The sequence below is a fragment of the Rattus norvegicus genome, chromosome 4 (genome assembly GCF_036323735.1).
Source record: "Rattus norvegicus strain BN/NHsdMcwi chromosome 4, GRCr8, whole genome shotgun sequence".
NCBI classification, from domain to species: Eukaryota; Metazoa; Chordata; class Mammalia; order Rodentia; family Muridae; genus Rattus; species Rattus norvegicus.
Genome location: NC_086022.1, coordinates 148,720,248 through 148,748,097, shown reverse-complemented (window position 1 = coordinate 148,748,097; position 27,850 = coordinate 148,720,248). Strand labels below are relative to the sequence as shown.

Genomic DNA, 27,850 nt, shown 5'->3' with positions numbered 1-27,850 from the left:
ATGCACACCCAAAGACACACACATACACACACACACGCACACATACATGTGTTCCCATGACATTCACCCCCCATACTTAAACACATATGCTATGCACGCATACACAGTTTAAAAAGAGAACTCTCTCTTTTGGCCACTGCTGATCAGGTCTTCATGAAGTGCCCCACGTGTGAGCAAACAGCTCAGTGAAGGCAGCAGATGCTCGAGTATCTTCTTGCACACCAGGCTCCCACTTCCATATCTGGGGGCTCCGTGACTAGAGGAGAGGCTGAGCAGATGGCTATGGAGTTTTAAACATGCAGTCCACAGGTCTTCTGAAAATGGGTTGGGTACCTCGTAGAGCTTCAGAATTCCTTATCTAAAAATGTGTGGTGACCAAGGTTTGGATCTTTTTATTTGTAAATGATTGCACAGACCAAAAACCTCTAATCCAAAATGCTCCGAAACCCAAACCTTTTGGACATCATGTTGGCACCTAAGACATTTTGGAGTTTGGGTGTATTGGATTACGTAACCAGGTGAAATGTCCTGTCAGTAGGCGAACACTTTTGCTCTAGGGGGTCAAACGTTCCTTCCTTCCTCATCTCTCTGCTCAGTACTTGATCATCCAGGCAGGCCCTGCACCCACCAAAGCCACTTTTGATCTCCAGGGCTAAGTGGGCACCCACTGACTTCATACCCTTCAATCATCAGAGAGGAGAGAGTTCAGAGCCACAGTAGAGCGCCTGTGAGTAAGTGACTATGGCAGAGACAAGCCACAGTAGAGCGTCTGTGAGTAAGTGACTATGGCAGAGACAAGCCACAGTAGAGTGCCTGTGAGTAAGTGACTATGGCAGAGACAAGCTGCAGAAGCCTCAGTTTGCTCTTCTGTGAAATGGAATGCTTTGGCAGAGCACGATGGAAATGTGGAGAGTCACGCCTGCGTCTCTTCTCTCCCTCTGCCTCTCAGTCACTCAGGCCATTCCAGCAGATACACATGCAGGAGAAAGAGCAGTTGGGGTAGCGGACATTGTCTGTGGATTGAACACAGTATACTTGATCTTAGAGACGTCTTTTGAGGATCCAGTGTGTCCATCTCATATTGTGAGCAATGTTACTGGGCCTTGGAGCCCCTCAGCGACTCTTTATGGTTGACAGGAGCACATTTTTCTTTTGATGTCAATGTTATTGTTGGGGTGTGGGTGCCCCACCACAGTCTTCAGGCCCGCTCTCCCATTTAGCTACAAAATTTTCCAAGAGTAAGGGGTGGGCAGAATAGGGGGTGGTTTTTCTCATACCTTTTTGATCTCTGCAAGCCCTTCTTAACTAGCTTCGCTTCATCTGGAATGTTCTTCCTCCTTTGCCTTTCCCTCACTGAACACCTGCTGTGGGTTCTGCCCACAAATCCCAAGGCTGAGAAAGTGTGCGCAGAGGCAAGCAGGGTAACAGACCAACATCCACAAGGCTCTCCATGTGTCAAGGCAAATCATCTTAGCAGTTGCCCGGCAACCAAGCCAGGACAGTGAGATGTAGGCCCATAGCTGGTGAACTGGTCCAAGGCTAGAAGCCAAGGAAAGAAAGATGGGAATGGGAGGGACTGTTCCATGAGGCTGAGATCAGGAGCCTCTTTGTCTCCTGTCTCTCTGCCTTCTTCTTCTGTGTTAAATCATCACCCTTCCATGGTAGCAAAGCTAGAAGCTCCTTTTTTTAAAAAAAAAATTTTCTATCTGACAATGTTAGTTTGACTCACCCAATGTTTTCTTCTGTTTGCCTTGTTTTAATTTTATTAAGCCTGCACCTCGCTAAATGTGGGGGAGATCAGGTTGCTGTATTTTGGGGGAGTGGTTATTTTATTTAATTAGACCACTGGTCCTACTACATAAACATTATTCCCACCACACAGCTAAGAGGATGCCTCCCACACCTCAAAACTCCACAGAAGCAAAGTCAAGTCTCAAACCTCTCTTTCAGGTCAAAGTCCTTGTCTGCATTGGCCTCAGGCTTCTGACAGAGGTTCTGGGTGGCTTGTGGGATGGACCATACCAAATACACTAGGCTGTTTCACAGAAAGACCCAAGACCCTTTAGTTGCATTGAGGAAACCTTCATATATGGCATATGAGACCATTTTGGGTCACTGATCTGCTCTCCCCAGACCCACTGCCAGCAGTGTGATCATCTGGTTGGTTCCCATAGCAACATGATGATGTACAAGACCACAGCAGCTCTCTTTACCCTTTCCCACTATAGGCTTTGGGGCGGTGCCCCATCAGATCTTCACTGTGTATCCATCTATTCAGGAATCTCTCCAGAGTCTGGCATCGGGAAGTTAACAGCCCAGTATTAGCATGTTGGTAGTTGGGGGCTTTGTGAAATGGCTGCCGGGATCAGGCAGCCTAAGGTGACTTGTTGAAAGACAGGACACTGTCGTGGAAGAATGCTTGTGTTAGCATTTCTGAGAGCGAGCTCTCTGTCTCTTGCAACTAGACCTTTTGACGCAAACCCAGAGACAGACCTATAACTAACATGAATAAAATCCTCCCTTTTTAAAAATTTTGTAGATAGTTTGTGTGTTCTAGGCTTTCTTGAAGATTCTTATGTAGACAAGGAATGATCTTGAACTCTGGTCATCCTGCCTTTACCTCCCAAGTAATGAGGCTATAGGCATGTGGCCATGCCCTGTTTATGGAGTGCTAAGGAAATCAAACCCAGAGCCTTGTGCATGCTGGGCAAAGACTCCCTCAACTGAGCTACATCCATAGCTCCATTTGCCTGTGGTGGAACTCTAAGATGGCGGGCTGTGAGGAATGATGTGCATGGCTTGAGAGAAGCTGCAGACCAGATTCCTTAGGGACCAGACCTCTCCTAGCAATGGCCGTATCTACCATTGAGCAGTTCTGTCTACGCTTGACAGAGAAGTTTACACACATTGTCTTCACGCATCATCTTCTGGGTGTATCATGAACCTGAGATCAATCGGTATGGACTTCTCAGTCACAACTGGAAAACTGAGACTAGAGGGAGCAAGGTGATGAACTGAGACGAAACTTCAATTCCCTTACCCACAAGATAGAAACAGCATTTAATACCTTCCTCTCAGGGGTCATAGTGAGAATTTAATGATTTTATTATACGTACACACACACATACATACACACACACACATATTTGAATAAAAAGATTCCATTTAATATTAATTATTCAATGAACTATTTTAATTATGTAATGAATACATTAAATATTATCAATTAATGTTTAATATATAATATAATGAATATGTAAGATATTCATTATTCATATATACATAAAATTCAGTTTGTGGGAAGCATTTACTAAATGTTAGCTACTGCCTGTAATTATTTCCAACGTCACCCAAAGGATAACTGGAGGTCTCTGTAAGCCCCAGTGACCCTTTCTGTTCCTGTTTTATCATCAAATCCCTCCATCTGTCCTCAGCCTCTATGAACCCTCAGAGCAGCACTGTGAGAAAGGTGTTCCACTTTTCAATGGGGGAAACTGGGTACAGAAAGGCTAGGTGGCTTCCCACAGCAGCACGAGGAGGACCACGCCCTGACCACTCATGGCTGAGATGAGGAGACTGCATCACCCCTTCCATATACATCTTTGGGCCATGGGACGTATGTGTCAGATCCAAACTGTTTTCCTAGCACTCGGTGCATTCAGAAGCCAGTGTCCCAGCCCCCTAATCCTGCCTCTCTAACATCCCAAGCTCCTCCTCTAGCTTCAGCATTCTTTTTTTTTTTTTTATTAACCTGAGTATTTCTTTTTTTTTTAATTTTTTTTATTAACTTGAGTATTTCTTATTTACATTTAGAGTGTTATTCCCTTTCCTGGTTTCCAGGCCAACATCCCCCTAACCCCTCTCCCTCCCCTTCTTTATGGGTGTTCCCCTCCCCATCCTCCCCCCATTGCCGCCCTCCCCCCAACAGTCTAGTTCACTGGGGGTTCAGTCTTAGCAGGACCCAGGGCTTCCCCTTCCACTGGTGCTCTTACTAGGATATTCATTGCTACCTATGAGTTCAGAGTCCAGGGTCAGTCCATGTATAGTCTTTAGGTAGTGGCTTAGTCCCTGGAAGCTCTGGTTGCTTGGCATTGTTGTACATATGGGGTCTCGAGCCCCTTCAAGCTCTTCCAGTTCTTTCTCTGATTCCTTCAATGGGGGTCCCGTTCTCAGTTCAGTGGTTTGCTGCTGGCATTCGCCTCTGTATTTGCTGTATTCTGGCTGTGTCTCTCAGGAGCGATCTACATCCGGCTCCTGTTGGTCTGCACTTCTTTGCTTCATCCATCTTGTCTAATTGGGTAGCTGTATATGTATGGGCCACATGTGGGGCAGGCTCTGAATGGGTGTTCCTTCTGTGTCTGTTTTAATCTTTGCCTCTCTATTCCCTGCCAAGGGTATTCTTGTTCCCCTTTTAAAGAAGGAGTGAAGCATTCACATTTTGATCATCATGTGAGTTTCATGTGTTCTATGCATCTAGGGTAATTCAAGCATTTGGGCTAATAGCCACTTATCAATGAGTGCATACCATGTGTGTTTTTCTGTGGTTGGGTTACCTCACTCAGTATGATATTTTCCAGTTCCAACCATTTGCCTATGAATTTCATAAAGGCATTGTTTTTGATTAGCTTCAGCATTCTTATTTGTAAAATGGATGTAATAGTTGGTATGCTAAGCAATTTCTTGTTGTCACACACGTGAGACACACACACACACACACACACACTAAAAGTAAACAAAGAAACAAAAACCAAAAACCTGATAGAATCAAGTCTCCCAGTTAGCTTTAACTGGTTAACTTGACACAGTCCAAAGGTATTTGGGAGTCTCAGTTGGGGGATTGCCTCAGTCAGATTGGCCTGTGAGCATGTCTGTGAGGCATTTTCTTGATTGCTAATTGATGCAGGAGGACCCAGGCTACTATGTGTGAAGCCATCCCTAGACAGGTAGGTCTGGGCTGTGTAAGAAACATAGACTAGGAAGCCAGGGGAGCAAGCCAGTAATGAGCTTTCTTCATGGCTCCTGCCTCTGTTCCTACATGAATTCCTGCCCTGACTTCCCTCAGTGATGGACTGCTATCTGTAAATTGAAATAAACTCTTTCCTCCCTCTTTGGTCACAGTGTTTATCACAGCCACATAGAGCAAAATAAAACATCATCCTAATGGGGGGAAAACTCATTTGACTCATGGTTTGGAAGTGTCTGTCGTGGTTAGCTGGCTCCACTTCAGTGGGTCTACAGTGAGTCTCTGTTCTGACAGAGGGAGGATGTGAGGGATGAGGCTACTCATCCCATGGTAGCCAGGAAACAGAAGGACACAGAGAGGAAGAGGCTATAGACAAATTATACCCTTCAGAGGCATGTCCTCCAGCAACCCACCGCTCCAATCAGACCCACCCAAAGGCCACTGAACCCTGAGCCCACCAGTAGATGAGGGCAGAGTTTCAGGAGATGGATGGTCACTTCCCAAAGCCCACATGGCAGCATTGCTCTGGAGACCTACCCTCAACACATAAGGATTCTGGGAGTACTCTTCATGTCTAAACCAACCCTTAACAGGTGGATTTATAGAGTGCCTGCACCCCAATATCACAGAACTAGTTGACACTTGTCCTAGATCCCCATGGGGTTTGCCAGGGCACTGTCCCTCTTCTAGGAGCTTGTTGTCCCTCTCAAGAATCCCCACAGAGCTTTCCTGCAAGCACAGGAGAAGCAGGGCTCTGCCTTTGATCCAAGGGACGTTAGACATCCCAAAGTCCACTCTTCTCAGCCTCTGTTGGGGGCAACCTTGCTCAACAGTTGGATTAGAATGCAGGGGAAGAAGACAAAGAGCATGGGGAAAATTGACAGTTCACTGAAAGTCACACTGCCCCAGATAATTTCCTGTGACTGAAGGCAGCTCCTCCAGGTGGATTTTAGAAATGGGAAGCTTCTCACCAGGGCTTAAAGAAGGGATCCGTGAGGGGACTGAACATTCTGCTTCCCAGAAGTCGGTCTCACAGGTTGTCATCTCAGTCCTGCACTGATCCACACGCTCAGGGTCACGTGGTATCGGGGGATGGGATATGCATGCATAGCCAAAGTTAGACTATAGGACACTCCTGGGAGCACATTAGGACAAGACACCACTCTGGTCAGAAGTGTCCCCAGTGCACTCTGAGAAATGGTGAGTGGGCTGGTTGTAAGCCCTTTGGCATCCTGGCCCTGCAGGGTTGTGTGCATATATCCCCCAACACACACACACACACACACACACACACACATGCACACAAACACACGCACGCACGCACACACACACACAGATACACACAGACACACACAGACGCGCGCACACACACGCACACACACACGCATACGCGCACGCACACACACATACACACACGCACGCACGCACGCATGCACACACACAGACACACACACGCACACACACATGCACACGCACACACACAGACACACACAGACACACACATGCACACACACACGCACACACGCACGCACACACACACAGACACACACGCACACACACAGACACACACACACACACACACACACGCACCCTTCCCTCGGGTTGCAAGCAGAGCCCTGAGCTGGCTCCTCACAGGGAGGTGGAGTGCCATCTGAGTCCCCACAGGATGCCTGCAGCATTTACTCTCCAAGAGTCCTTTCGGCAAAACCCACAGCTTCACTCTGCTTGTTCAGTGCCCGTCTTGAAGTTAATCTGTTTTGTTCTGGGCCTCTTCACAACCCATCTGCACCCTGGGAGCTCACTTGTTGCCTTGACTCTGGAGAACGATTTCTTCCCGTCAGTTCCCTGCTTGTGCTAGAATAGAAACCTGGCCTCCTCCAAGCATCCTGACAGGGAGGCCTTAGCATGTCCACTGGGCAAGTGGACCCTCAGCGCGCAGAGCTCAGGGGAGGGGCTCTGTCCTCTGTCACCTCCTGCAGGGTAACTCCCTGGCAAGAATGAGCCGTCTTGAGGTTGCAGCAGCGGGGAGGGGGACAGGTAGAGTGAAGAGGCATTTACTCTCACCATGGTGGTGAGAGAGAGTGTGAAGGCTTCATCCGTGGTGGTGAGAGTGAGTGTGAAGTGGTCACTCATTCTACTTGTTCACATGGTGTTGACCAGGACATGGAGAGGGCAGAGCAGAACCACTGGAGGGTATAACCCTCAAAGGCCACCTCTAGTTGCCTAGGCCCCACCTCCTCGTCACTCCACAGCTATCAAAGTCACCATACACTAGAGACCAAGAAATTTTCAAAACATGAGCCTTTGGGTGCTGGCCCAAATGGAAACCATAAAACTGGTTCTAACCAACTGTCTTTCATTGTGAATGCACAGGACTAAGACCCAGATGCTGTCTTGATCATTTCCTGCTCTCAACATTCCCTTCAAATGTGTTCCTGAAAGCTGGGCCCTCCCTGTTTAGAAATGATCTTCAGAGCCTGGGTCTGTCTCCTTGCTCAAAAGACACCACCAAATGATAGTCCTGCCTGTTATGTCAATGAGGCCATAGTTTACTGGGCCATGAATATTTGGGGGGGGGGGGTAAATGGGTCAGTGATCCAGTTGCTAGTAAGTCCTTTAAGGGTCATATTCAATGGAACACTTTCTGTCCCTGTTACTGGGTCACACACAAAGTAGCTTAAGCACCACATGCATCTTCATTGGTTCACACTATTGCAAAGCAATGTGTGGGGACATCACCCAGGTGAATGCAGAGGCTGGAGTCACCCACTCAGGCCTCTTCTCCAGGACTGGCTTTGTCCTCAGACATTTCTTCCTCTTGCTTCTTGTGAGTGGCTAAACTCAGGCCTCTGCCAATTTTCTCTTTCCCTGTCCATAAAGTTCGTGAAAGAACTGGGGTTGGTCCAGATGAGCCCATGGGTCCCCTCTTCCACCAGTCATGGAAGAAAGAGGGATGGAGTTCCATAGTTTTCCAAGTGGGCATTACTTCCCATCTGCAGCCCTGAATACAAGAAGGTATGATTGACAGCTTTTTCCAAGCACTGGAATAGGGGCTGTTGCTTATCTCCAATAGTGTTCAATTCTGACATCCATTCTAGACTCTTCAGGTACCTGCACATACATGAGCACACGCAGACAAACACACACACACACACACACACACACACACACACACACACACACACACATTTTTCTAAAATTTAACGATTACAATTCAAGCAAGTTTGGGTCAAATGAGATAAATACAAGACAGAGGTATATCTTTTTAACGCATTGCCACCAATGTTTTCAAATGGGCATAGCCAGAGGGAGCAGGCAGTGCAGTGGGGAGTGAGGACTTTGATGGACAGCCACCCATTGTAGATGCTAGAGTACCAGCCCTCTCAAAACAGTTTCTGAGATGATGGCCACAGCATGTGTGGTTCCTAGCAACAGCCCTATGGGTCACATTGTACATTTACTGAGCACCAAATTCAGTCCCTTCTTAGACCTTCACAGCCCCTCTGCCCAAGGGCTGCTAGTCAATATTAGTTCCAATTGTAGATGGAAAACTAGAGCCATAGATATTAAAGGACAGAGCTGGGAATAGAACCCGGGATCCGTAGGACTTGTGGCTGGGTGGAATAAAGAACACAGGAGGAAATGGGAGGAATGAGAAGCAATAACTGGGAAGTAATAACTAAATAGGATCTCTGCTGGCTGTGTGACCCACGTCCTCATGTGTACAGCAGGAGGGCAGAGTCAAGCGAGATAATCTGAACCATGAGATGCCATGTCACCCCTGGAGAGTCCCATGAGTAGCACAGAACCTCAAAGCTGACCTGAACCTGCCCTGAGGTGCAGGTCACAGCATTTCAGAGCTGAGGAGAATCTGACCCTGGGAGAAAGATGGCAGCTGTGCCCTTGAGGTTCTCTCCCTCAGCCTGGGAGCACTGTGAGGTCTGAGTGGCTTGTTGGGAGAGTGGCACAGCAGGATATGTAGTCCTGGGTTAGGCATCTAGCCATTTGTCTGGCAAACTCTTATTCATCTGTCATAGCCCAGTTCTAGTGTTTAGTCCCTGGCTGCCTGGGGCATCTATGGCTTACACTGCCTGGCACATATTTATCTACTAGTCCCTTTGGGGTACCACTGTGTGCCTGGACATTATCAATTTTGCCTGTCAAATGAGCGGTGGTCAAGGTGGGTACAGACTACAGGAGTTGCCGGTCACAGCATGGCAGGCATCCAGCAAGCCTTCCAGGTTGCTTGTGCTCAGCACATGTCCCCAGTGAGTTCTGAGCTCTGCTTTTTGTGGTTGTACCTCACCTGCAGTGCCTCCATCCTGTAAGTGTCCTGTGAGTGTTTGTACGAACAGGTGGCTCCCTGTACAGACCTCCTCATATAGGTAGTGGCGACACGTCCGTCTGCCTCCCAGCCTGCCGTGAGGATTAATGGGGTACGCAGGACATGCTGTACCTTAGAAACCAGAGGTGGCTAGCACACTGAGTAAAGATTGCAATCATTTTTTGCCTCTGGTAACGGTGGCCTAAGGCCAGATCTCCAGGACCCACCATGGGGCTGTGGAGGATGTGGCTATTCAGGGAGGGCATGGAGGGTTGGTAAGACGTGGGAATGTGCCAAAGGGATCTACAGCCTACAGGAGGCCAGCTCAGGAGAAAGGACTCCGATAGCAGCGTTGCCCCCCCCCCCTAGATATCTGTGAATCTGCCAACTGCTACTGTGGGCCTGTCAGTGAGGGGAGACGGAGTACCCTTCTCTTGTCCTTGGATGTGAGTGGCATGCAGGGAGACCCTATGTCACAAGGTCTCAGCCCCTGTGTAGTGTGTTGAAGATGGGTGGCAGGCAGTCCTCATTCTCTGCCTGAGAACGACAAGGCATCAAGAGGTAGGTAACCTGCCCCTAGGTCCCACCCAGAGATCAGACCTGACACTCGCTACCATGGTCCCCAAAAAGTCAATCCTTCCCAAAAAGGAAGCCTCATAAGGCTCATCACTCGTGACACTCTGTAACTGTCCCACAGTCTTACCTGCCAGTCCCCGGGGCTTCTAGATTCCTCTAGATCTGCAGATTCTCAAGCAGGGAGAAACAGATCAGCCTTGCACCCCTGCCCCTAAAACACTTTTCAGATGAGACAGTAGAACCACTGAGAAAGGGGAGGAGCTTCCTCCCCAGGGTCTGGAGAAAGCTGGTGGCTGGGGCTGGGACACTATGGTAACAAGATCTTTGAGATATTCTTTGCAAGTGCTGATGGGATATTTTTCTTTCGAAATATTTTTGTTTTTCCAGAATTGTAAGTAGTGCGCATAGGCAATGTGCTTTGGTCATATTTCCCCATTATCTTTTCCCCCTCAGCTCCCAGCTTCAATAAATCCCCTTGTCCCATGGAGTCCCCTTTTGCTTTCACGGCGTTTTTGTTTTTGTTTTGTGGTCCAATTCATTTTATTAGGCGCTTTTGCATAAACCTAGCAGGGATATAAATTTGAGCAAGGAGACCCTACCAATGCCTACACCACTGAAGGATATAATTCCTCTCTGCCTCCGACACACACACAGTATCCATTAGCTGCCCGTCATTCCTCAGGGTGGGCGGGGCCTCATGATCCCTTCACCCACCCATGATGAAATGTTGATGGTCTCACTTTTGTGCAGTAACCAGGAAACTGGGTCCCCTGTGCCCCTCCTTGTGTCAGGAGTGTGCAGAAGATGATAGAACCAGCGCCATTCACTCCAGTAACATTTATTGAGCACCAACTATCAGACTTAAAAAAGTATGCTAGGGTTCCAGGAATAAGCTAAACAAAGTTCCCGTGGGCGCTCGTGGGCTGCTAATATTTTCATATTATTGGCTTAGGACGTGGCTCCATTGGTAGAATGCTCGTTTGCATGCAGGAAGTCCTGGGTGCTGTGTACAGCACCATATAAAACTGGGTGTGATGGTATATGCCTACCATCCCAGCACTTAGGAAGTGGAGGCAGGAGGATCAGAAGTTCACAGTGCTCCTCAACTACACAGAGAGTTTGAGGTCAGCTGGACTACATGTGACCCTGTCTCAAAAAACCAAGGCAAGAAAAGGTTTGAAATCGTGGAATCTTCTTCCTCTCCATTGCTTCTTTCCCCACCTGGACATGCTGTTCCCATGCATCAGGTACACATGCAGTTTAAACACTCCCTGTTGTGCCTGAGCATTTCTTCCTGCGCTTGCTGTTTTTTTTTAAATTGAATTTTTATGTATTTATATTTAAAATGTTATCCCGGGGTTGGGGATTTAGCTCAGTGGTAGAGCTCTTGCCTAGCAAGCACAAGGCCCTGGGTTCGGTCCCCAGCTCCGAAAAAAAAAATTAAAATGTTATCCCCTTTACCCCCTCTCCTATTCACCATCCCCTCTTCCCCCCTCCTGCTTCTATGAGGATGCTCCCACACACACACACACACACCCATCTCAATGCCCTGGCATTCCCCTACACTGAGGAAATGAGCCTTCACAGGACCATGGGCTTCTCCTCCTATTGATGCCAGACAATGCCATCCTCTGCTACATATGCAGCTAGAGCCATGGGTTCCTCCATGTGTACTCATTGGTTGGTAGTTTAGTACCTGGAAGCTTGCGGGGGGGGGGGGGGATCTGGTTGGTTGATACTGTTGTTCTTCCTATGGGGTTTCAAACCCTTTCAGGTCCTTCAGTCCTTTCTCTAACTCCTCCATTGGGGTCCCCATGCTCAGTCCAATGGTTAGCTGCAAGCATCCTCATCTGTATCAGTAGGGCTCTGGCAGAGCCTCTCAGGAGCTATTTGAGATGCTCTCACACAGCCCTGGGAGGCTCTGGTTGGTTGTACAATGACTGCGGCATGATGCAGATATAGCACCTTCCACTGCTACTTAACCAGGACAGAGCCCAGCGAACATTCCCTCCTGCTTCTCCAGCCACAGCCTCATCCCTGTCCCCTTCTGGCCATCCCCCAAGCTCTTCCCCTTTTTCATGCCACCGCCTCTCCCATTTATCCTTCCCACAGCATCATGAAGGTTTTCAAACCTTCGTATGCACCAAACCACACAAATGTACAACTCCCTCATAGAAACAGGGTAGGCTGGACCTGGGACCTGTATGCAACCTTCCCTTTGGGTGACCTATGACACCTGCCTAATGCCCTTTCAGCACTGCGTCTCTAGTTGGTCCACTGCCCTGACAAAAACTGATGACAAAGCCTCTGTACAGCCTGTGCAGGTGAAGGGCTTTCCACAAAAGATTTTCCATCTACGCTTGGTAGAATCCACAGATGCAGGATGCATGAATATGAAGGTTCAAACGTAATATAGATTATTTAAACTCCTACATGCTGTCACATGTTCTGAAACCCTGTTGGCACCTCAATACTTCTGTGTGGCAGCACATCTCTGCAATGAGGAGCATGCACACGGGGTCATATATACTTGGGTTTGGTTTTTTTGTTTTGGTCTGACTTCGTTTTCCTGGGTTGCTGGTATGTTTCCTAACCTTCTCATGCCTTGGTTTTCTCATCGGTTAAATGGATGCATCATCATTACATCTGCCATGGAGGAATGTAGGAGAAGTAAGCCTGCTAGACAGCCTCAGCAAGGTGCCTGGCGGTCAGTGCCTTTGTTCGAATTCTTGATCATCATTGTTTTGATGGAAGGGGGTCGTGTTCAGTGCAGCCTTTCTTTACATCATGTCTACTTCCTTGCCAATAAGTATCCATTGATAACACTTCAAAATTTATCTTCTTAAGTAATTTTTACATTTATCCATAGTGTGTGTGTGTGTGTGTGTGTGTGTGTGTGTGTGTGAATGCACACCACAGCATGGAAACTAGATGAAAATTTGTGCATGTCTGTTCCTTCTTTCTACCATGTAGTTACCAGGGTTCAGATCGTGGGGCTTGGCAGCAAACACCTTTACCCACTGAGCTGTCTTGTTGGCTCCCATCTTATCTTTTCAGAGCAGGTTTAATTTCTCTGGGAAATCAACATGGCCCAGGCAGTGGCCATAGGCTCTCCCTGCCTACCACCCATATTCTCCACCTTCAGCATCACCTGCCAGAGTGGCACATTTGTCACCATGACTGAAGTCACATGACAGGTCACTGTCAGCCATATGTGCTACATCAGGGCTCACTCACTCTTGGCGCTGTACAGTTCCTAGATGACTGTGTCATGAAGTCTGTCATCATAGCAGTGCACAGAACTTCACTGCCTTTGGAGTCTCACACTCAGCCAGCTTTCTCTTCCTCCCAGTCCTAGCAACCACTACTGCTGTAGCTTTATTCTTACTGCTGCCATAGTTTTACTGCCTCCAGAAAGTCCTATGGCTGGAATCATGCAGAACACAGCCTTTTTAGACTTGCTTCTTTCACTTACGAATAAGTATCAGTCGGGTTCCTCTGTGTCTCCTCACGGCATCCTGCTAGCTCATCCTTTCTCAATGTACCACAGTGTACATGTACAGTACACTTATCCACTTGTCTGCTGCAAGGGGTCAATAGCCTCCAGATTCTAGCCATTAAGACCAGAGCTTCTGTAATACCTGAAGGCTGAGGTTTGTGAGCATGTAAGTCCTCAACTCCCTTGTGGAAATGTCCAAGAGCTTGATTGCCGGACTGTTTGATGCATGGATGTTTAATTCTATAAGAAAATGTGCCACTGTGGTCTCAGGACAATGTCTTTCCACTAGCAATGGGTAAGAGTTTCTGTCACTTCACCTCCTCGCCAGCATTTGGTGCGGTCAAGAGTCCTGAACTCAGGCCCTCAAATACATGTGGGTCAAAGGTCAGCATCACTCTGTGTGTAGTTTACTTAACCAGCTCTCATTTGGACCTCAGTGGGTTTCATTCTGTTGCTTTTTATGAATGGCACTGATGAGAGTGACCTTGGGACACGGCCTCTGTGACCCTTACCCTTGGTTTTGTTTCCCTTTATAGTTTTCTAGAAAGAGTAAAGCCCCCCCCCCCACATTCAGTGCACTGGGAATGTCTTCGCATATACCCTCAGCACATCAGCAGTCTCCCTGTTCCAATGAGGACCTGCAGACTGCCAGTCCCATCCCCACCAGGAAGGTGTGGGGTTCTGTCCCTCACCTCTCCCCACACCCACAAGGTCATTTTCTAAACTTGATATGAAATGGATGAGTGAGGGAGACAGAGGTTTTGTGTTTTGTTTGTTTGTTGTTTGTTTGGATGTACTAGTGTCTCACACAACTCATCTGTCATGGTGTCATTTGTGGAAGGGTTGAGGTCACCACTGGGGCAGTCCCGGGTCCCTCGGGGCATGTGACATCCAAGTTCCACAGTGGGAGTGGGTACAACCCACAACCAGAAGAGATACAGAAGTAAGATTAAGGAGGCTGCATTCTACACATTTCCACAAAGCAGGCTGGGTCCTGCTTCCCTCTGCTTTCTCTCCTTTCTCTCACTCTACCCACCTCTCTCCTCCATCAAGCTTAGAACATGGAAGATCCTGTGCCAAGAGTACCAGCTAAACCTCTGCTCTCCTAAAGCAGGTAGGAGAGATGGACAGACAGAAAGCACCTAAATTTCAAATATAGTTGCTTGCTGTAGTCAGATCATGAAGGGCCAGTCTTTGCAGCCTTGTTAGAGTGACTCTAGACTTTGGGGATGATCTCTTGGAGGAAGTGATACTTGTGCTGAACAGGAGTCTATGAAGCAGTGAGGGAAAGTAACCTAGCACTAGTTCGGCATGTGTAAAGACCCTGAGGTGAGGATAGAAAGGAGCCCAGGCCTCTGGGTGTGCACAGGAGAGAAGTGAATGGAGGGAGGAAGAGGTAGCAGTCACCAAGGTCTCTTAGTTTCAGTCAGCAAATCCAGAGGTGGATAGGTGGCCTGATGCCTGTCAGGGTCAAGGTCAGAGCTGAACTGATCCAGAAACAGCAGACCGTGGTAAATCTGGTCACCTTCCTGTGTATTTACGACAGTTCCATTAAAGTTCACAGTGACTAAACCATGTCTCCCACAATGTCAATTGTTTCAGAAGAACATACATATGAGAAAACAATTAGGAAAACCTAGAGAAAGGGTCTTCCTCAAATGCCCATACTGTGAAAAGCCTGGAGAATGGCTCTAGTAAGAGGATTGTGAGTTGGGGCAGCCAAGCACAGCGTGTGATCCCAGGGAGAAAGGAGGCTCTGAAGGCTGAGTTGAGGCCTGTGTCAGAGGTGTACTCCTAGGCTATGACGGTGGCTGGGCAGGAGGCCGTGTTGGTTCTTAAGTCCAAGTGGACCAGTGTAAGTGGACTAATGTCTCGGGCAACCCAAGAGCTGCAAAGGAGGGGAGGGGAGGAGAGGGAGAGAGGGGAGGGGAGGGGAGGAGAGGAGAGGAGAGGACAGGACAGGACAGGACAGGACAGGAGAGGACAGGAGAGGACAGGAGAGGACAGGAGAGGACAGGAGAGGACAGGAGAGGACAGGGGAGAACAGGAGAACCTGATAAGTAAGTGTTAACAACCAATGACTGTAGCTGAAGAGTGTGAGGTTTATGAGCATTCATCTAACTCTTTTTGGGAACCTATAGGATTGAAATTTTTCATGATAAAAATATGAGAAAGAAAAAGATTGTAATTTCCATTAAAAAATCACCCATCATGCTATGACTGTGTTTTGTCATATTAGACAATTAATACAGCATGGTAATCTTATACGCTAGTTAAGGTCTTATAATTAATAAAAATCCAGTCAAATGGACTAACATATTGACTGAAACAAGCTGTAAGAAACAAACTTCAGGTCAGGCTTGATCTAGGACCAAAATAGGCGACCCGTTTTCTCTGCTGTGTTCCTCGGCCCAGTCTTTCTAGTTCATGCTCTTCTTCTGGGCTTTAGATGCTTTTCAGAGCCAACCAGTCAGAGGGAAGAGTACCCAAAGGAGGGCAAGCAGATGCTGGAAGGCCGCCCTGCACCAGGATGTGACCAAGAGGCCCATGGCCTTATTATTCTCTTGGTGACACAGAAATCGGGGCTGTGTGGCCCATCTAAGACTATGAGAAGGGAATATATGAATCTGGCCTGCCAAGATTGGCTCTTTTTATAGAACCCCTGCTTTTATTATAGGACTTCTAGAAAAGAGAAAGAGAGACAGACAGACAAAGAGACAGAGACAGAGACAGAGAGACAGACAGAGACAGATACAGAGAGAGAGACAGATACAGAGAGAGAGACACACACATACACAGAGAGAGAGGGAGGGAGGGAGGGAGGGAGAGAGAGAGAGAGAGAGAGAGAGAGAGAGAGAGAGAGAGAGAGAGAAAATGCCTGACCTCCATAAAACACCCTCATTTTTGTATGTTCTCTCTCACCTGCAAAGGTCCATCACTGCCTCCCTTCCCATCTCTTCTCTCCCCTCTCTTTCCCCCCTCTAACCTTTCTGGAACATTGAAATTGAATGTTCTTATGAGGCCCCCTAAAGACCTGTCAGCCACCCAGTTACACTGCATCTGGAAATATCCAAAAGCCAGAGATACCTGAGCTCAGGCTAGCCCTTTCCCATGTGGCTAACCAGAGCTGTCCCACAAGTGACTCATCCTTGGAGGGAGAAAAGCCCAGTGACAATTGGCAGAGGAGTCCCTTGTGTTCCAGAGTCTCCTATCCCCTCTCTCAGCAAAGCCATTCCCACACCAGCTCTCAGAGAAGGAAATTGAGGCTCTTAGAAGAGAAAAGGCTCTGAGGTTAGCCAGCAGCAGATGGCTGAGGCCCCCTGTTCAGACATCTGGGGTCTCAAGGTTCCTGAGAAGCCTAGGATCCGGGTGTGGATACCCAGGTTCTAAGAACCGAAGTCAAAGGCTGCTCTGTTTGTCTCTGAGGAAGCCCAGGAATTCTGCTTCAGCCCAGGGACTTCTGTCAAGTGGGAGGATTTGCACTAATAAAAACAAGTGTCGTTTTACAGCACTCTCTGTAAATCTGTTAGTGGCCTTTAATAAAAATGTATGACCCTAATAATCGTGTTCTGCACACCCTGCTCGGATTACCACCCACCAGCCAGTCATCTGCTGGCCTTTGCAGCTTGGGGACGGCAGCCTGGGTCCTCGCTAGGGGTGGCTCCCAGGGATGTCAATGACCTGGTAATGATTAATCCAAACTGCCCACTGTTGTGGAAGGAGGAGCTGGGCCTGTGACACAGGCTGCTGGCTAGGGATCCTAGCCACAAGTCCAGGGAGCCATCATTATTTCACACCTGTACAGACAGGCAGGGGAGCCTGGCTCCAGATGGGGCCAGGGCCAGGGCCTGGGACTCTCCTGGACCTATGGCTGTACCCACCATTGCCTCTGGGATGAAAACAGGAGGCAAAGAAGTCAAGCAAGCCAGGGTCCCTGGATCATGTCTGGCCCAGGTTTATCATGGAAAAAGGTTTAGGGTTTTATTTTATTTATTGTGTGGGATGAGTTAGAGTTAGTGTGAGGATGTGAGGTGAGAGGTCAGCCCTGAGTGTCATTCCTTAGGTACCATTCATTTTGATTTGTTTGAGACAGCATCTTTCACTGGCCTAAAACTCACCAAGTACTCTAGTCTGGCTAGCCAGAAAGCCCCAGAAATGTTCCTGTCTCCCCTTGATTTCCATAGGTTCTGGAGGTCAAACCCTAGTCTTCCTGTTTCTACGGCTAGCACTTTATGGACTGACTCATCTCCTCAGTCAGAGCCTGTGACTTTAATCTTCCAAAATAGAGTGCTATCTCAGATGATGGTCAAACCCACTACAGACCCACGACTCCTTTTCAGATGCACACTTAGCTGTTAGGCCACAGAACTTGCTGGGAGGCGGCTGGTTAAATATTACAGTGCAGTGAAGACCTCCAGCCCTCTCAGCCTTCTGTTGCTTGCTATTTGTGGAAATGTCTAGTCACAGACTTAGGGAGGACTCCAAACGTCCTTAGGCCCCATTCGCTAAGCAGTTGTGCACATGCTGCCAGCCTCTTACTTGGAGAACTTTGAAAATCACCAAGACATCTATCCGTTATGGAGGAGGAAACAGAGGTCTTCTGCCATAAGTTGTCCACAGGTCAGACCTTAGTCCGTAAGTGCAGGGGGAACCTCAGGCCAGAACTCTCACAATTGCACAGGGATTTCCTCTCAGGGGAGCATCTCAGCTTCTCTCCCAGGTGACCAGCTGATCTAAGGTTGCCCAGGCTGGGAAAGTGGTGTGGGGTTCCAGGAATAGGTCTTTGGTGCTCAAATTGAAATGAATACCCAACCTGCATCTGCCCCTGGCTTCCACAGGATCCCCAGAGAATGGTAGGTTCCTGGAAGTTTAAGAAGCTACTGCCTTGTATACACACTCTTGGTGTGGAGTTTGGAAACTGGGGTTCTTAATTGCAGAGTTGGCCAGTGGCTGAATGGAACCTGTTCTCAGGATGCTGGTCCCTGCCTTCCTCCTTTCACATTCCTATGTAGCTTTCTGAGAATCTCTGTGGCTCCCAGAACAGGCTCAATCCCAAATTTCAAGTTACCCAAAGCCTGTTGACCTCACCTTCTGCCCAGAGAGGCCATTGTGCTCACTCCAAAAATAACCCCTCCCAGGCTCACGGACCCGGCACCTTAGAGGGAAGGAAGGAGGGAGGGAACCTTGAGGTCCTTTGATTATTGCCCCCCCAATGCCCAAACCCTTTCACTGCATCCTACATCCCGCTCCCCTCCTCTCTGCTTGCATACCTGTAGTGACAGGGAGGTCACTACCACACATGGCCAGGTATATCGTTGGAAAACATGGACTGCTTTGACATCCTTTTCCAATATTAGATTTAATTGTTTCTTGATGCAACTTCTGCACAACAGTTCAGCTTATTCCCTCTGGGGTAATTTCAATTGCCTAGGCTCTCTTCCACAATGCTCATTTAGTTAAAAAGTAATAATATGGGTCAAACTTCAATTCATTTTTACTTTGCATTTTTGATGAAATTATACTTATATGTCTTTTCCCATCCCTCCGTCACCTATTGTTATCTTGGTCATTATTTTCAGAGTGACAGCTGCCTGTCAATGTCCCTCTTACACACAGTCAGATCTGATCTACCTCCTACAATACAGCCCACTCCTGACTAGATGGCTTTTTCATTCAGCATCACTGCTTGCTAATCTTAACCTCTGAGGTATGTCTCTCAGATCCCTGTCTTTCTCACAGAAGCTACACTAGGCAAATCCCTCTACAGCCTCATTTATACTAAATGTCTCAAGTCCAGGCGCCTAACTGCCATCATTCCTTGAACTTAATTTTTTCTCCTTGACTGGCCAGTGGGAGGATTCTGCAGGCCACATTTTCACCTGGAGAGCCTTCTCACCCAGATGGGCTGACTTCAGTGGTCCCACTGGGATTTGTTGAGCGCCTACTGTGAGTTAGATTGAGAGAGAGATCAAACCTAGCCTGGTGGTGTCCTCTCTTTCAGTGGCTTGATGGTGGGCTATGGAGTGGGATCTCACCTCCAGGCACTGGGATAAGCAGAGATGGTGGTCAAGATCTGAGATCCAGGAAGGCTGTGGACCATCCACTTAGAACTGCCTCGGAGTTCGGAAAGTGCATCAGAGCCTCCAACTCTCCAACCCAAAGTCTATAAGGCTTGGTCCTATATGTGAAGTCAGGGACTGTAGCTTGGACTGAAGGAGTAAGAGCAGAGCAGGGAGGGGAGTCCAGGCTAGTGCTCACTGCTAAAGGACGGCCAAGCAAAATCTGGAAGGAGGCAAAGACCCCAAAGCAGGGTTAGCCTGGGGGGTCGGAGATCAACTGATTACTACTGGCATCATTAGCCTTAGTAATTAGTATAGTTATTCCAAGCAGAGTTCTAGAATTCCAGTATGAAAGTGTAGAACAACCAGGGTACAACTCAGGAGCTAATTCAACTAGGGTTCAAATCTCAGCTCTGTAGTTCTTAAACTGTGCAGTCCTAGTGAAGTCACTCAGCCTCTCTGAACCTCCTCCAGCTGCAATAACAATGAACCCTGCAGCTCAAGTTTACCCTGGGGATCAAATACACTGAAGCAAGGAACTGACCACAAGTAGAGGAGTGGGTGGCCTGCTATGAGCCCCCAGCATTGCTCTCCCACTCAACGGGCTAGGATCCCTCACTGAGATACTACAATCTCCATGCCCACAGTCACAAGGCACCAGGAGACCTTGAAATGAGGTCTCCTCCACAACCCACCTTACCCCAAATATTCCAAGACAGCAATCTCTTCATGAAGAAACCAGGAAGCCCCTGACCTTCTGGACCTCTCTAACCTGTCCCTAGGGACTCATTCTCCCCAGATGGTGCTGAGCTCTGAGATCTGTGGGAGGTTCAGAGACCATGTGTGGATGCGGCCCTGGCCACTGTGTGGGCTGAGCATCCCCCAAGGTACAGCGCATTGGTGGGACTCCCTGAGGCAGAATGATCCGAATAGGCATGGCAGAAGGGCAACTTTCGAGCCAGCTGATCTCTGCTTATTCTTGGGACATTGACAACCAGAGTGTGCAGCTTTGGGGACCTATTTGTCCACCCTATTTGACCACCCAGCGATGCCTGGTGTCTTCCGTGGCATCCTGTGGCATCTTAAAGTTGCCTAGGCTGAGGGTCCTGCCCGACACTCACCAGCCCCAAGGCTATGCTTCTGTGTCCCTACCTCATTTCCCTCACCTGCAAAATGGGGGCAATCTCTGACTCTGGCCACAGTGAGTGTTCCAGCTACATTCACATCTGCTGCGGCTGAAATGACAATTTAAAGAAGGAAGATAGATTGAGATCTATTGTTTCCGAAGTTTTATTTCATCATGGAGGGAGGATAAGGCAAAGCAGAGCAGTTTCATTATGGCTGAGAAGATTCATATAAACCAGAAGCATCTACAGGCACTATATCCCAGGACCCACCTCAGTGGACCACTTCTTCAATGTATGTCCCACCTCCCAAAGTTTTCACAATGTCCCCAAATAGTGCTACCAACCAAGAGTATTGAAAACATGAGCCTATGGGAGACATCCCAAACTAGTAGAGACACCTCTGAGGTAGTCCTGCCTGGTCCCTTCACTTTCTAGAGGGAAAACTTCGGCTTAAAAGGGGAAAGAATTCATTCGCCAATACACAACTAAGGAGAAGCCCGACTGTGTCCTCTGGATTCTGAGGTCCAAGAAGCATGGATAAACCACCTAGAACTTCACAGATTGAAGGAGGTGTCCTCATTGCCTGGTGACACCACATTATGGGAAGCCTAGAAGCCCAGAAGCCCATCTTGAAGCCAGTCATGTGGTGGAAATTTAAAACCCAGAGAGCTGTGTATGCAAAACTGTGTTCTTCTATGTGGAAGCGAGCCCCTCATGAGAGCTATGGCAGGCTGTGGTGGTGGTGGTGGTGGAATACTTTGTATTCCCTCAGTAAATCATATTGAACCTTTATAAAGGGAATGCACCAAACAGGGCTGGAGAGGCTGTTGGGAACAGTGGCAAGCACTGGGGTGCAGACTTCAGGCTTTCCATACAGGGCTACCTCCCCAGAGGCTCTACTTTTAGAACTGGCTGGGGAGGGTGCAGAGGGAGAGGTAGCATTCAAACCCCCACCTTCAGCCCCTTTCCACTAGCTACGGTCCTCCCCCACATATGCAGGTTCTGCACCCACAGATCTAAGCAAGCTCGGGCAGAATATAACTGAGACTAAAAGAAGTCCGTACTCAACATGGGCAGGCCTTTTCCTTGCTATTCGTACAGTCAAGCAACCTACAGACTCTTTATATATATATATATATATATATATATATATATATATATATATATATATATATATATATATTAGGTAGACAAGTACCACAGGAAGCTGTGCTTAGCCTCTGCACAAATACCAGGTCATCCATATATAGAATAACTGTAAATGTCTTTGGAGAACTAGCACCCAAGGACCCCAAGTGGGCAGCCCAGGACTGTTGTGTCCAGTAGGAAAGCTGTAAGCAACTGCCAACTGAACTTTAAACACATAAAGCAAGTCTTGAAAGTTCTCTGACTTTTGCTTTCTTTCTCCTTCAAATAGGATAGAGGGTACCCTTCAAACGGCTCTAGTAGTCCCTTCCCTCCTCAGGGACCCTCTCTAGGTTTCTCTGACAGTGAGGACAGAAGCCCAGTCCAACGGCATGGTCAGGACATAGTAGAGTGGGTGGGAACTGGATTTAGGGTTTCTTTTTTCAATCCCCACTGCAAAGGGAGGTTTGAGGGGCAGATGTAGGAGGTGATAAATTTGTGTTGTTGGAAGACTGGATGGCAAGCCTAAGAGAGAGGTGTCAGTGGCTAGGGTAGGAGGAGGGCAACAATAACAGGGGACAAAGAAGGGGCTGAGGGTGAGGGCAGGTTGGATACAGGAGATACAGAACTGGTAAAGGGACTGTTTAGACCTCCCCAAGGTGCTGGTTCCATTGTTTGCATGCACATTCATGCTGGCTTCTGGGATAGGGAGAGTGGAAAGGATTAGTCGGCTTGTAGACAGAAGAGACCAGCTTCTTCCCCACACAGCTTGAGAGTCCCTGTTGCTTCCTCCTTCACGGGGAGCCAATGCAGCCGTGCATGTGTCTTTGACAGTCTGAGTGCCTCTCTGGAAACAAGCCTATTAAAACCCAGTGGCGGGCTCAAGGCTCACATGTGTTTTGGTGACCAGGATTAGTGCTTAATTTTCAGCAAAACTGCTGGAGCCAGCAGAGTTTAACCTGCCTGCAAGCCGAGTCCCATGATCAAGGACTCTGGGGATGGAAGTGCTGGGGGTGCCTGGTGTTACCAGGACAGCTGAACCTGGCCTCCTGGACTAGCTTCGTGGCCCAGACTTGCCCAAGGAGGGGAGCTTTGCACTGATGGAAGAGGTGTGTGGTGTGTGTGTGTGGGGGGGGGTAGTATTTGTAAGGACCTCAGAGCTGTTACGTTTCGAACAAGCTGTATCTCCCAGCTTGTGATGTGATATCCTCATGGGGAAGAGAGGGCAAAGCTATGCTGGGTTTGAACCCCTGGTCTTGTGCTCTACTTTCTGTCTATGAAGTCAGCAGAGGTGTCTGACCCTCCCAAGGGTGCCATTCACAGATCTAGTGTGAGATGCTGTAGGTCTCCCCAAATTCATGAGCTTTGGGGCGAATTGGCAGCACCCCTCAAAAAACAGCTTTCCCTCATTTGACTGTGGCCTTCCATGAGCAGCATAAGAAATACACAATGATGGAGACTCTACCCTCTCTCCCATGTGCAGAATGGGGCTTCACTGGGTAAGCAGAGGGTAAGCCCGTGCAAGGATTCCTTCTGCAGTGGGGCCCTAGACTATGATAGGGAATTCTGGGAAGGGCTTTGTCCCAAGTCGTGGCCTCCTCCTTCCCTTTGCCTGACCCTCTCCAGGCAGACCTCCCAGAGGGCCTATCGGAACTGTAGAAGGTGACCTCCCCATTTCTAGCCACTCTCTAATCCCTGCTGTAGGAACAACTGACCTAAACTGAGCCTGTACCTAGGGTAGCTGGTCTCAAATTCCAGCTCTGTTCTGCACTGCAGGAGCACCCAAGCCATCTCTTCCATTATTTCTTCTTCTTGGGGAAAAAAAATCTAAATACTAACCCAGAGGACCTGGCCCAGCCCAGTCAGTTTCTGCCCACCTCTGTCCTGTTCCCTTTGCTTGTCTGGCCACCTAGACTCTAAATGGAAGCTCATCCCACTTGTGGGGTTCCTCCATATCCTCCTAGCATCATGTCCTTTGAGGCTCGGTCTATGTCATGTGTGCTAAAAGTCAAACCCAGGACATGGACTTGATAGACTGTTTCTTTTAAAGCCTTGTGACAACTCTAGTCACATGTATTCCTTGTTGCCTTGGCCTCACTTTCCCTGTCCTGTGAGTGATCTGAGTGAGGCTAGAGACCTTGTTCCCCTGCCCTCTATCCCAGCTGCCTGTAGCCATTCCTGGTGACAGTACATGCTCGTGAAAATGACTGCCCTTGACTGGTGCATGTGTAGAGGGATCAGAGACTGGTTGGAAGCCAGGTGGTAAGAGGTCTTGGATGCCGAGGTCAGGCATTCGGGCCTCATCCTTTGAGCAAACAGGAAGCTCCTGGCTAAGGTCATCACTTCAGCTGGTTGCAAGGAGGAGAGGATAAGAGAGCAAGCTTGACAGGGTTCTCTGCAGGGCAAGGGACATATAAGTGGGCTCAACATCCTAAAAGGTGCCACTGCTCCTGTGGTGCTCCTGACCACAAAGAGGATGGATGTATGAAGGGGACATAAACCCAACCTTGGGTCATTCTAGAATGTCTCTCCCTATGGCTTATATGCCTTTTGTATTCATGGGGACCATACCACAGTCTCTGTAGCCACATTTCTCTAATTGTCTTTATGGCTTTGTCAGGCTGTCCCATGTTGTGAAAATGCAGATTCCCTGGCCCAGCCCCCCTTCTCTGGGGAATGGCAGAATATGCCTTTTTTTTAAAATATCTGCTCCCTTGGGGGGGTTCTAATATGCCATAGAGACTGTGGAACCCTGCTGCAAAATTCCTGGCATCTATTTGCCACTTTCCTTCTAGAAACTTCTGCCCCAGATGGCATAAGATAAATACACGCTGTGGGAAAGAGGGTCCATGGATCTCCTCTGAGCCGCTGTCCTCTTGGGAATATCTTCCCTGTTCTCACCCTCGTAGCATCTCACTGAGGCCCTTCTTTTAGGACCTGCCTCCTACAAGCAGCCTTCTGACCACTGCTCTCCCCTGTGACATTTGTCCCATCTCCTCTGAAGCCTTGTATTACTCTGCAAGATCCTCAAATGGCATTGTCACCTCTGCTCAAGTCACTCAGTCATTGAGCAAATATTTACCAAGAACGTCCTATTACTTCTATGTTGCTGTTAAAAACAAACAAACAAACCTCTAACAAAAGTAACAAGAGAGAAGCAGCTTACAGTTGGTAGCTCAGGGTTACACACAGTTCAAAATGGTGGGAAAGTCTCAGCAGCAGGAGCGTGAGGCAGATGTCACTTTATATCCACAGTCCAGAAGCAGAGAGAAATGGATGCCTGAGCTCAGCTTGCTTTCTATCTTTCACATAGTCTAGGACCTCTGCCCAGGGGATGCTGCCGCCCACAGTGGGGGGAAGGGTCTTCCCAGATCAAACTAATCAAGATCATACCCTACGGGCACACCCAGAGGTCTATCTTGCAGGCAATTCTAGATCTCAAGTTGACAATTAAAAATTAATAGTCATACATCTTATAGTTGTAGTTCTAATTAGATGCTGAGATATCAGACAGACAGCACACTGTCCCCAAAGACACTCAACACAGTGAAGGAGACAGACCCATAAACGCCATCATCAAGAACTCCAGGTGCAACTTTGTTGTCTGGCTGCCAAGATCTAAGTCCTAGCTCCATCTTCAATGTCTGTGACCCCAAGGGTTAGTGTGAGAGATGAATAAGGTGCCAGGCCTTGTGTATAGTTCATTCCAAGCTCTAGCATGGACGGATAGAGTGAGGCAGGCTTGGTGCTGTGTAAAGAAGCCCCAGAAGAAGAGAGGTTCCTGCCTCACCCAAAGTAGCCAGGAAGTGCCCCCTGAGGGCAAGGCAGGTGTCACACATGGGTGACCCAGCCAAGAAAATGCTTTGCCAAGAAATACAAAGGGTGTGCCAGGCAACAGAACAGCCTAAGCACTGAAAGCAATGGAGGAAGTGATGTCATCAGGATGTGCTGGGAAGGCAGTGGATAGAGACTGCCTTTAAGAAGTCTGGGTGCCTGTCAAACTTCAGTTTCCTCAATGTGGGGACAGAAGACAGAGGACCAGATAGAAAGCACACACCAAAGCTAAGTGAGGAGCAGCTAGGGTTATTGCTAGTTCTGGGAAGCCATTGCTAGATACTTAGTTCCAGGGTCCTGCCCTTGGCAAAGAATTCTGGAAACTTCCTTGGGACCAGCCTAGAAGGCAGCTGAATGAGCCACATGGAGGTAAGGAGAGTGTGACTAATCAACCACATTCTAGTTCTTTCCTGTTTCCAACCCCATGGCCAAGTTCAGACTCCCTTCTTGCCCTTCCGGCACAGTTTCTACCATACCTGGCAAAGATACTTATACTTTTACGCCATAGCTAATAAAGGCCAGGCCTTGTGCATTTCAGACAAAATGTTCCTAGCAGGGAGAACAGGTGTCCCTAGCCCTGTGACAGAAGCTGCCTCCTAGCCATGTCACATGCCCACTAGACAGAGGCCAGCAACGACCTGCCTGACTAGCAGGTTACACATGGGGAGGACCTATAGCAGGCTTGTTGCTCTGGGTGCTAGGTTGAGAAGTGCTTAATGAGAAAAATCCCTTGAAAAACTGCAAAAAAAAACTTCCTTGTGTGTTTTTTGGCTTTGATTGTCATTAATTGTGATAAAGTACACAGAACATAAAATTTATCATCTTAACCATTTTAGGTGTTCAGTTCGGGGGTCATAAAATATACATGTATACTGAGTAGCCATCATATGTAAAACACTGAAACCCATTCACCATCAAAAACTCCTAGCATCTGCCTTCGGCCTTCCATCATTCAGGAACTCACTCCTTAGGACCCCATAGGTCTGGGATCCTGCAGTGTTTTACTCTCATGCCTTAGTTAGGGTTTCAGTGCTGTAAAGAGCCACAGTGACCTTGACAACTCTTATAAAGGAAAACATCTAATTGGGGCTAGTTTACAGTTTTAGAGGTTTAGCCCATTATCATCATAGCGAGAAGCATGGCAGTGTGCGGGCAGACACGGTGCTGGAGAAGGAGATGAGAGTTCCATAGGCAGCGGAGACAGTGTATCAAGCTGGGCATAGCTTGAGCATATAAGACTTCAAAGCCTGTCCCCACAGTGACACACTTCCTCCAACCCCTTAATAGTGCTACTTCTTAGGGGCCAAGTATTTATGATTCTATGATTCTTAGGGGCCATACCTATTCAAACTACCACACTCTTGTGACTTTGCCCGATATCCTCAAGGTTCACTTACGTGGTAGTGTGTGTCAAAAACTTCCTTTTTATGACTGAATAATATTCCATTGTATAGACGTGCTACTGTGTGGTTGATACACATACACACACACACACACACACACATACACACACACATATATATACATATATATACATGTACATATATATATACATATAATATATATATATATTAAAAACAAAGTTCTTCCTGACTTTTGGCTATTATGACTAATGCTTCTGTGGGCAGATGTGTATACCTAAAACCCCAGCACTGAAAAGGATGTGACAGGGGAGTTCCAGGTTTGAAGACAAGTCTGAACTAAAACCAAAATTAAGAAGGCCTTCACCTCCTATCTATTATGGTGCCATCTTCCTGTCCCTTGAGTGTATATTCTAGAGTGTCGTGTGATAATTCCATAAGATTTTCCAGGACTATCTACTGTTTCCCACAGGAGCTGTGTTAGAGACACAACCACAAGACAGAGTTAACTGGGAATGGTGTAAATGTTTTGAAACCTAAGAGTCCACCCCACGGCGACACACCACCTTCAACAAGGCCACAACTCCTAACCCTTCTAAGATACTTCTGCCAACTAGGAACAAAGTACTTAAATATATGAACCTGTGGTAGCCAATCTCACTTAAACTACCAGCATCTAGTTTGTGTCAGATGCTAAAACTTTGAACCAGCCAACCTTCCCCAAGCCACTATTTGCATGGTGTCTCCTCAGTGGTTATGTGGATTTAGTGATGTCTCTCAGTTCCCTGGTTAGGCTTCATGGGCAGACAGAACCTCTCATAAGGCTTTCAAACTCATATTTAAAAATAGGTGGGGGTTTTTTCTGCTTGAGGATAATGAGGTCTAATCTTAATTGTTAATTGATATTTAGAATCACCAAAGAGGCATGCTGTGGGATTATCTTGATTCTGTTAATTGAGGTGGAAAGACCTGCCCATTTTGG

General features: G+C 47.8%; 1 protein-coding gene and 1 long non-coding RNA gene across 9 annotated transcripts in view; one reads left to right on the top strand and one right to left on the bottom strand.

Annotated features, from left to right (window-relative positions):
* Window positions 1-10,093, bottom strand: part of LOC134486625 (uncharacterized) — a 35,672-nt gene extending 25,579 nt beyond the window's left edge. The window contains exon 1 of the long non-coding RNA XR_010065905.1: window positions 9,991-10,093. This is a non-coding gene — a long non-coding RNA (uncharacterized LOC134486625). The remainder of the gene's footprint in view (window positions 1-9,990) is intronic.
* Atp2b2 (ATPase plasma membrane Ca2+ transporting 2) overlaps window positions 1-27,850 on the top strand; it is a 313,447-nt gene that overhangs the window by 15,556 nt on the left and 270,041 nt on the right.